General features: G+C 32.7%; 1 long non-coding RNA gene across 1 annotated transcript; it reads right to left on the reverse strand.

Moving 5' to 3' along the window:
* Positions 1 to 689: 689 nt before the first annotated feature.
* On the reverse strand, positions 690 to 9,761 carry LOC145259610 (uncharacterized). Its single transcript, XR_013864172.1, has 3 exons — positions 9,632 to 9,761; positions 3,474 to 3,515; positions 690 to 713 (listed from the first exon to the last, which is right to left on the reverse strand). It is a non-coding gene; the product is annotated as an uncharacterized LOC145259610 (long non-coding RNA).
* Positions 9,762 to 12,240: the final 2,479 nt, after the last annotated feature.

Consider the following 12,240-nt stretch of genomic DNA (forward strand, 5'->3'; position numbering starts at 1 on the left):
AAAGGTAATAAACATAGAAAATTAAATTAAATGTTTTTAAATTTTTAAAATGGAAGCTCTTGGTATTCGGCAGGTAAAAAGATCCGACGCGTATTGTAATAAATCCAAGGAAGCTGGTAACAATCTAATATATATATATATATATATATATATATATATATATATATATATATATATATATATATATATATATATATATATATATATATATATATATATTTCCAAAGTTTTTCTTTAGTTTGATTGGATTGATCTGAATTAAAAAAAAAAAAAAAGAAAAGATATCCGGCAAATCTTTGATTATATCAACCCGGTAAATTTTTTCCCATTATATCAGTTTCAAAATTCAGTTCAAGTTTTCAATTAATTTGTGAATAAAAAACCAAAATATATCCGTAGACAGGCAAATAAAATCAAATTAAAATTAAATGAAAATGAAAATAATTAAATGAAAGAATTGCTTAACAAACCAATGCAAAATAGTCTTTAAAAATCAGATGCAGTTTTTGTCAGCACAACTGAAAATGTTATAATACTATTAAAAGCGCAAAATTTAAACTGAAGAGAGTGGGAGAAGGAAATAAAAATAAAAATAAAAATAATATATATATATATATATATATATATATATATATACATATATATATATATATATATATATATATATATATATATATATATATATATACGAACCTGTCCTTCCTTGCATGAACCTGAAATATATAAAAATATTTATATTAGTATATCAACGTGATAAAAACGTTTTAATTCTATGAATATATTTTATAATTGAAATGATTCTTATACAGGGTGACCCCCCAAAAACAAAAACATAGAAAGTATATCTAGAACATATGCTGTAGAATGGAGAAAAAAAAGGTCAAATACCCTAGTGTTTTGATGTGATGCTTTGAATATAATAAACTAGTTACGATCAAAGTTTCATTTCATTATGACAAACCACTAAGAAACGGGGCCTAATTATAGTTTGGGCCCGTTTTTTTGGGTCACCCTGTATTATAGTAGTTTAAAGCAAATATTTATTAAGTTTCAGATTTATAGATGAATTTTTACAGATAAAAACTTCTAGAGTAAATGTGGTATTCTGGTAACTAATCTTTATTAATCCGTATTTATCCCTAAATCTGCGTCCAACAGATACCATAACACTTAGTTTGCTCCTCCCTGTCATAACAAAGGTCTATACAAAATTTCAGCCAGATCGGCTCCGTAGTTTCTGTTAAAACTTCTAGAGCAAATGTAGTATTGTGATGACCAATCCCAATTAATCCCTATCACTTCCTAATTGTGCATCGAACGGATACCATAATACTTAATTTGCCGCACCTTATCATAACAAAGAACCATATAAATTTCAGTAAGATCGGCCAAGTAGTTTTTAGAGAAAAAGTGGAACGGACAAACAAACGGATAGACAGACATAAAAACTAAAAGAAATATGATATAGATTTTTATTTACAAATAGATTTGTTCAATTTTAACGAAGTTTAAGTTTGCTGGTTTTCTTTTCATTTGATCTCGACCATCTACCTTTTCGGTAATTTTTAAGTGTCTTGCCTGGAGCAATTTCGTCGTGATTAATTTAGGGCTTTTTATAACTCGCTAGCGTCCGGGAACCAACACGCTGTAGACTCAGTCACATAGTAGACAAAGAATAGAGAAGAACTTCAACTCGCATTGTTTTTGTACAACGACATTTATTTCCTCATTCTCTCGTTACTGCTGTGACGTCCCTCACGTGCTCGTCTTCTCGAACGTCATCCACGTCTCTAACGTGATCGTTTTCTCGAAGTGCTTTTTTTCCTTTTTATAGTCTTTCTTTACCAATGACGTCATTACGCATGTATTTGCATACGTTATACAAAAAGACCAAGACTTTAGGTAAGAGGAAAGACGGTCAAGAGGAGAAGTTCCATAAGTTCGCAGATTTCAGAAAGAAGCGACTTGAATATATGAACTATATTAGTTTGCATACGGTGATCTACATGGGTGGTTTAGCACCATCTGATGATGACATACGTGGTAGGAGCGTTGTCGTCGAAGAAACTCTATATTTCACCAAACAGTCATCTCTCTCAACCAGTCTATGGTGCTTATCGTTCCAGACGGAAGAAAGTCCTACTAGCACACATCATAATAACCAACGTCCATTTTGCAATATCTACAAAACCTTCAATCTTCATGACCCTGTTTACAATATTCTTCTTAATGTGTTTTTGGAGCCCGTAGTTATACAATAGTTTCATAACTTCTTACTTTGCATTACTGCTGTATTCTATTATTATTATTATTATTTTTTTTGAGGTGGGGCGGGTCATAATGTGTGCATTCATTCTTTTTGCGAACTGCTATCCTTATCTTTATAGTTGTTGTTATTTCACCACGTTTCAGCCAACTCATCCTCTGGCCTTCTTCTGGTGATTAACCGCGACGAGATATTTTCGAAATACAGCTTAATTTAGTGCATAGAGTTGTGAAAATTGGACCTGCAGATGACGCCATGCAGGTAAGAGTCGCAGAGCGATATGTTCGAAATTGTATTTAAACTATAAATGTTAACGATTAATCTTTAGAATAAGCCACATACTTTTTTATAATAAACACATTTTTATAATAAACATATTTTTATAATAAACATATTTTTATAATAAACATATTTTTCTATGATTAATTTTAAATTCGTTGTATTTAATAAAAAATCTTCTCTATATAAAAAAATGCACAAATAATTAGTTAAAAAAAAATTAAAATTAAAAAAAAATGTTCATGAATGCCATGCTTTGAAAATGTCTGAAAATAAAAAACAGTTTTTGCCTCGATTCAATCAAAACTTCAATTCTTTTTTGCCATGTTTCTAAATTTTTTAGATGAGAATTTATAATCTGTTTTATTTGGACGATTCGGAGGACGTTGGGACTGTTTGTGCTGAACTCTGGGATCTGCGGAGAATTTTCCACGGAAATCCTTATTTAAGTTATGGTGGTAGATTGCTCTCATCCTGCCAACCATGACCAGATAGAAGTCTTAAGTAATTAATAACTGTATTCCGAGTATCACCCGCACTGAAGAACTCGTGGCGTTACGGCTAAAGTGCTAGGTAAAATTCAGCCCTAAATGACACTCTTCTGGAGGTTGAAGTTTCAATCATACGATACTAAGAATACAATTGCAAATTACTTAAAAAAAAATTCTACTGGATCATGGCTGACGGAATGAGAGCACGTGGAATGAATAAAGAATTTCATACGAAATTTTGTACATATTACTGAGTTCAACAGAAAAGTTTCCTAGCTCAGCAAGATACGCCTGAAATTGTTCGGAGGATACATCGGCTGAAACGTTGAGAGAATAAAGATGAGAACAGTAGTCCGAAATAATCGAAATAATACAAATCTTTTGGGGTTATTCGCAGAGGAAAATAAATGACGTAAGCAAAATATATAACAATTTACCTGTGCACTGAGAATCCGCATTTTTTAGGAAGAATGCAATGGCTGAAAGAAAAAAAAAAGAAAGAATGCACGATTTAGTGGCATATAAAAATATTGAAACGTTGCAAATTTTATACTCGAATACCTCTACTATTATATCAAAGGAACATTGTGTGTGTGAGTTTGTTCTCCATGGACTAAAAAACGGCTGAGCCGATTTTTATAAAATTTCATACGAAGATACTTTATGTGCCTGACAGTGTTCTTAGATATGTTTTGTATCGGAATGTCTTCGATAAGTATCGATTATCGATAATCGAAATAATCAGATGAAAGAAAGGAACAGGTGATTATGACCAAAGTTAACACCTTACACAGCCTAACATCGCAAGTACATTTATGATGACACAAGGCGAAAGGCCTGACATACAAAAATCAACGGTAGGTTTTTTATATAACAGGGGCGCGCTCGAAATAAATGTTTCTGGTTAGAGTACAATTACACCATGATGCTTGACTTTTTCATTCTAAATTTAAATTAGAACCATTATTACTGCACAAGCAGTAAGGCCAAGAATATAAAATCAACAGTAAGTTCTTTGATATGACAAGGACGCGTTCGAAATGAATGTAATACCAAAATTTTACAAACAGACTCTAACGTTAGGAGACTGAAGGTTTTGGAGGCATTGTATATAAAAGTGAGACAACCCAAAATAAACAATATAAATTATGAATCCAGCAAAATATTTTAAAATGCCTCTGTTAATGTATATAAAAAAAAACAAAAAAAAAAACTGTCCAATAAATTTGTATATAAATAGCCCACATAAGCCAAAAACGATCTTATAGTACGATGTAATTTTAAAACACGACCTTATCATTCGACGTAATTTAAAAACGACTTTTTATATAACCAACTTGAAGATGGCGGAAACGCCGAAAGCGCTCGCAGACTACGGAACACTTTTACACCCTTTTACATATAACACAAGAAGGATTATTCGAAAACTGGAAAAAATAAAACGGAAAATTGTCAAACAAGAAAATGCTGTGCTGTTTAATAATATATATATACATATATATACATATACATATATATGCATATACATATGCATATATGTATATGCATATATACATCTATAATATAAAGCTGCACGCCTGTGTGTGTGTCTGGTCACGAATAGGCTCCTGTATGGTTGACTATTATAGAAAACTGATCACATATAATGATAGAAGATGTATCGAGACACAGGAATGGGTATGTTTGATCTGGCATAATGATGATTCATTAAAAGTGTGGGGTCTGCGTACGCGCCTGGTCCACAAAGTATGGAAATAAAAAATTAAAAAATTAAAAAACAAAAACCGTTTACAAGTGTTTTTGATAAGGATGTACATAATAATACTTTGATAAGTATGTTTTAACTTAAATAGGGATGGTATAATAAAATTGTGGGGTCTGCGTTCGCGCCTGGCCTCCATAGAATGCAAATAGGTACAAACTTAATAAAGACTTTTCATATCTATCTGCGTAAGTATACTTTGATAATTATGTTTCAGTTTGAAGAAATATGGTATAATAAAATTATGGAGCGTTCGTTCGCGACTGACCTCCATAGAATGGAAATATGTCACAAAGTTTAACAAGGTTTTTTAATATAGATCCATAGAATATTGTGATAAGTGTTTCAGTGTGAACAGGTATGGTATAATAAATTATGGGGTTTATCTATTTTATTTTTACTTTCATCATATTTTGCTTTGGTTTTGATAACCCTAAATTCGAAGCTATCTCTTTACAACTCTTCTTTTTCATAACCTTTCATACTTTAATAAATCAGAGTCCATTTTATGAAGGCTGTTTTTGAACCCAGTAAACGACGGGTACTTTTGCTAGTATATATATATATATATATATATATATATATATATATATATATATATATATATATATATATATATACTAGCAAAAGTACCCGTCGTTGACTGGGTTCAAAAACAGCCTTCATACATATATATACATATACACATATATAAATATACATACATACATATGCATATATATATATACATATATATATATACATATATATATATGCATAGATATACATGATGATTATGATGATTGCAACGTCTTGTCAGACGAGTGTCACTCCCTCAAATACTGAAAGTTCATGAGCCCGAAAATGACATATAGTCCTGCCGGCGAATTCACATGCTCAAGCAGACATGACACTGAAGACGGTCATTGGTATACATACATATATATATATACACGCACACACGCATACATATGTACACATATCGCACATATATATACATGCAGACATACACAATACATAATATGCACACATACATATATATACACACACATGCAAACATAAACAAGACGGTCATTGGCATACATACATATAAATATATACATGCATACATACATACATACATATCTATAAGCATACGCTCATATATACCCATATACATACACAATGCATAATACACAAACATACATATACATACTCACATGCATACATACACATATACATACATATACATCCACATATACACACATATACAAATGCATACACACATATACTTACACATACACATACATATACGTACACATATGCACATATATATACATACACTTACCTACATATACATGCAAATACATATATATGCATTCATACACATACATGCACATATACACATACATATACATACACACATGCATACATACACATACATATATATGTGCATACATACACATAAACACATATATGCATATACACACATACATGCATACAAACATATATAAATGTATATACATACGCACACAAACATATATACACACAGACACATATACATACATATACACATAGATATAAATACATATACACACATGTACATATATAAATATACGTACACATATACATACATATATACATAGATACATATAATGATGGCAGATTAATTGTTAAATGCCTCCAGCATATCAGGCGTACACACGTCACGACTTTTTTTTTATCGCCACAGGACTTTTTTTTTAATAGACAAATGCCTGAGGGAGTATCTATACAAAGATGATGTTACAGAGTTTTAGCTTTGTACGACAGCTAAATCTCTCTCTCTCGGTTCAAAATGTTGATATCCAGCAACAAGCAAGAGCAAGATAGCCAGCAACAAGTCAAACTGCAGGCCAGCTTTTTTTTTTAATTTTTTTACATGGGGGTCACCACTTATCAAGGCCTGAAGGCCACTCAGGGATAAGGGTTATTGCGTGTACAGTAATCAATAAGATAGTATTGTAGTAATCATTAGTATTGGAGATTTGATAGAGTGTCTTACTTAAGGGGGCGGTTTGTCAGGAGTTTGTTTATGTTGGACTTGAAGACGTCCAAGTTGTAGTCAGGTGGGAAACAGGCAAGCGACAGAGAGTTCCACTGGCGTGCAGTTTTAAGAAAGAAGCTTTGCTCATGGAATCTACGTTTGGATTTAGGCACAGATAAAGAGTGGGGAAAATTATTGACAGTAGTTTCAGCCAGACGGGTGTTTCTCGTGAAAGATTTGCGAGGGAGACGAGGGATTGGAGCTCAAACGAGCACCTGCCATGGAAATAGCGATAAAACAAAGACAGGCTCGCAACGTCTGTTTTGTGGGAGAGAGGTTGCAGGGAAGAGAAAAGGGCATCTCCCACTAATCACAAAGTCTATTTTGTACTCTGTCAAGGCAGGATAGGCTGTTTTTAGCAGCTCCTGACCAGATGTGGCAACAGTACTCCATCCTTGGACGTACTTGGCTTTTATACAGATAACGAATTGCATCAGTAGTGAGATATCTTCTGGAGCGGTAGAAGGATCCCACCATCTTCCCATCGTCCCTGGCAACATATTTTATGTACGTGTTCCATTTCAGATCAGGAGTAAAGGTCAAACCCAGAAGCTTGTCAAAACACGGAGCCTCTTCAAGACGAGAGCCATCCATTTCAATTGATGCAAGATGGGGATCATAGCGTTGATGATGTAAATATAGAAGCTTGGTTCTGGATGAATTAAAAGTGACAAGCCACCTCTTCCCCCATTGTACTACGTGCTCAAGATCAGAGGAGAGAGAATCAGAGAGAACTTTGTCCTTTGATGTGTTGCCATAGATGGTCGTGTGATCAGCATAGATGTCAACGAGTGATTTAAGTATGTGTTTTGAGAGATCATTGATGTAGATCAGGAAGAGAGTTGGGCCCAGGATCGACCCCTGGGGGGCTCCAGCATTAATACTGTGGGCCTCTGATTTCCGCCCATCAACCACTACTCTTATGAACCTATCGGAGAGAAATGATTTAATGATTGAGAAAACATTTCCAGTAATACCGTAGCTAGAAATCTTGTGAAGTAGGCCCTTATGCCATACCTTATCGAAGGCCTTCGATATGCCAAGAGCAATTGCCCTGGAAAGGAAACCTTTGTCAAGAGATTCACAAATCCTATGTGGCATAACCGTTAGCACATCTGCTGTAGATTTTGCAGAGCGGAAACCATATTGCAAGTCACTATGAAGGTTGTTTCTGTTGAGGTGGTTGATTACTTCTTTATTTAATACGGATTCCAGCAACTTACTCATGACACACAGGAGACTTATTGGTCTGTACTGAGAGGGAGATAACTTTTCACCTGAATTCTTAAATACAGGGCATACTGATGAGGTTTTCCAGGGTGTTGGAAAGCACTTCTCCTTAAGGAAACGCTTAAACAGTTTTTGTAAGTATGGAGGCAAGTTCTGGTTGGAGCTTTTTCAGCACTATAACTGGAATGCCATCAGGGCCAGTTGCTTTACTGGAATCAAAGTTCTTGATTAGCTTGGCGACCTCACGCACAGATATTTGTATGGTGCATAGCGTGTTGTCTGCTATAGGAGGAAATACAGGGAGTTGATGGTCATTGTCGCATAGGGTAGAATTAGCTGCAAAATTCTTGGCAAATAGTCTGGCCTTGTCTGATACTGACGAGATGACCTCAGGTCCATTGATGATAGTTGGGATAGAACGCACACTTCTGTTCAAGATCCTGTTTGCTATTTGCCAGAACTGGTGGGAACCAAGCCGCTGCTCAGCTACTTTGGATTTAACAGACTGAGCATATAGCTCTCTTGCATATTTTATTAAGCTTAATGCGGGTACTGGTCTCCCGCTTTGTGTTTTTTTTAAATCAGAGATTTGCTTCTCCTAGAGGGGTTGCCTTCACCACGCCTTACGGGAGCCCTCTCCACCCCACACACACATGGAAATAAACACATGCATACATACAGATGTATGCCAACATACCTATGCATGTGCACACACATGCAAACATACACACATAGTAGCACACAAATACGCATATACATACCCATGCATATACATACGTACATATGATACACATGAAGGAACATTCCAAAGGTCTTAAATACTCAATGATCAGGACGACGATGATGGTGATACATATATAAACATATACATACATGTACATATATATACGTATACACACACATATATATATACATACATATACATATATATACATATGCATATATATATATATATATATATATATATATATATATATATATATATATATAGTAAGTTATAAAAATATATATAGCAATTAAACTACACGGAATATTCCGCGTTTCATCTACGCGTGGATAAAACGCGGAATATTCTGTGTAGTTTAATTGCCATATATATATTATATATATATATATATATATATATATATATATATATATAACTTACTATCTAGCTCTACTGATTTATTGAGCACTGTTGAAGTAAATACTTAAACTTTACGCATAAAATTATATTTCGTATATTAATTTATATGATTTATGTGATTAAATTATATATATATATATATATATATATATATATATATATATATATATATATATATATATATATATATATATATATATATATATATATATACCCAGATTCTGAATATATGGCAAATGGTTGCTCTGTAAAGATACAGAATACAGTTGTGAGTAGTTTTTTTAGCACCGTAAAGAGAGTCCACTTCCTATGCAGAAGCCTTGGCTATATATTACATAAATAACCATTTTCTAATGAAAAGTTAAGGAGGAATTAAAATAAGAGATGATTATTTTAATAAAAGGATCAACACGGGGAAAAAAATCATCCTTACCGAGAAGTCCGCACGCAAGAAGACACTTCGGCGACATAGTTGGCTTTGATGAAGGTGCTTCTTCTTCAGGAGACCAGCTTTGCTTGAAGGAAACGCGAATGGTTATACTCGTAACAAGAGTGCGTTCCCGATTTTATACGAAGTGTTTAAAAATCGGATTTGCTTCGAATTTTTTCAAATTAGTTTTTTCTTCCAAAATCTAATTAAAAAGTACACCACCATGCGAATTTTCATGAGAAATGTTAACGATTTTTTTTGTTGACAGATTTACTTAATGATCCGAGTTTTAATTGTTGGCGAAATTATTGATTGTTTTTTTTTTACCGTCATTTTGAAAATGTGCTTACAAATCTTAGTAGATCTTGAAATAAATAGTTACTAGAGTTTTTAGTCTGTTAATATGGGGAAAAAGTTATAGACCGTTTACTTAGACTGAGTGCTTTTTGTTAATTTGATAGTTAAATATGATTAAATTTGTGCTTATTTTTGCATTAAATATTAATATCGATTCCTCTCTATTAATCCATAACTCTACATCGGACGAATATAATTATCCGATTAAACAGAATATTGCACCTTATCATAACAAAGATCCATACAAAATTTCCACCAGATCGGCTCAGTAGTTTCCGAGAAAACTTCTAGAGTAAATTTGGTACTGTGATGACTAATCCCTATCAATCGCTATGAATCCCTAAATGTACATCGAACGAATACCATAATATTTAGTTCGCTGCACCTCACCATAACGAAGGTTGATACAAAATTTCATCTAGATCCGTCTAGTAGTTTCCGAGAAAAACCCCTGCAGTGAATGTTGTATTGTTCTGACTAATTTCTATACTTCCATATTAATCACAAATTGTACATCGAACAGGTATCATAATAATTAGTTCGCTGTACCTAACCATAACAAAGGCCCATACAAAATTTCATAGATATCGGTTTAGTAGTTTCTGAGAAAAAATGAAAGTAAATGTGGCATTGTGGTGGTTATTACTTCATTTTCGTTGTTATGCTAAGATTATAAAAACGATTGTGGGTTAGAACTATCCTGACTTTGAGTGAAAGGGGACCGGAAGTACACAGATCAAGATCGGGGTGGGGGTAGATGACATCGCCTAGACCAACGTGAGAATAATATCCGAGAAAAGAAAATTAGAATAATTGAGTTAATAAATATCATTTCATTTTCACAACGTTTCGGTCGATATAACCTCCGACCTTCTTCAGGTGTACCTTGTCGAACTCGGGAATCTTTCTGTCGAACTCGCGAATCTGCATGGAATTTCGAACGGAAACTTTTATTTAATCCGCGGGAGTAGGAGCCATGACTGAGAAGAAGTCCTACGTAAATTCACAATCGTATTATGAGTGTCGCTAGCACCGATGATTGAACCTTCAATGTTGCGGACCCGTGGCTTAGTGGATAATGTACTTGGTAAAGTTCAGAAAACTTTTCTGCGGTTTCCGTTTTCAATTTCTACATATGCTGACCTCTCGTATTATTTTCCACTAGATCATTGGCTAACGTCCACTTTCTTTGAGGTCCCTGTAATGGGTCGCTAATACTGTTTTTAATCTGTATTTTTGTATTTAATGTATATTTCGTATTGAATATATATATATATATATATATATATATATATATATATATATATATATATATTATTTATTCGAGGGTAAATAGTTACATATGGTCGCGACAAACAGCCATTTGTTTCAGTCAATGAGACTTCGTCAGGCGACCCTGAACCCATCGACGCCAAGAAAAAACCCCCCAAAAACCAAAAAAAAAAAAAAAAAAAAAAAAAAAACCGGCGTCGATGGATTCAGGGTCGCCTGACGAAGTCTCCTTGACTGAAAAAGATGGCTGTTTGTAGCGACCATCTGTAACTGTTTACCCTCGAATAAATAATAAAAAAATTAGTAAATAATTAAAAAAATAATAAATAATTAAAAAAAATTAATAAATAATTAAAAAAATTAATAAATAATTACAAATTAATAAATAATTAAAAAAATTAATAAATAATTAAAAAATTAAGAAATAATTAAAAAATTAATAAATAATTAAAAAAATTAATAAATAATTAAAAAAATTAATAAATGATTAAAAAATTAAAAATTATTAAAAAAATTAATAAATAATTAAAAAATTAATAAATAATAAAAAAATTAATAAATAATTAAAAAAATTAATAAATAATTAAAAAAATTAATAAATAATTAAAAAAATTAATAAATAATTTAAAAAAATTTGGCTCTTATTATTGAGCACTATCTAACAACCTCGTTGTATTCAATTGTACCGACTTTTGAACATCTCAAACCTGAATATATATATATATATAATTAGAAAGAGAGAGAGAGAGAGAGAAAGAGAGAGAGAGAGAGAGAGAGAGATGTATGTACACATGCTAAATATACCCGCCCAAATATAACAGTTTTGAGACATTCTTATTTCACTTGACGAAACTTTAAATCAGGATATAAGGTCTGACGATTATATATATATTTCATGGTGACCCGACGTTGCACGGGATTGAATGACGACCAACTAATGTTTCACACTACCCTATTTTTATTGTCATCGAAACCAATCAAAT

Source organism: Euprymna scolopes, chromosome 35 (assembly GCF_053919585.1).
Source record: "Euprymna scolopes isolate OS-2025 chromosome 35, ASM5391958v1, whole genome shotgun sequence".
Classification (NCBI taxonomy): domain Eukaryota; kingdom Metazoa; phylum Mollusca; class Cephalopoda; order Sepiida; family Sepiolidae; genus Euprymna; species Euprymna scolopes.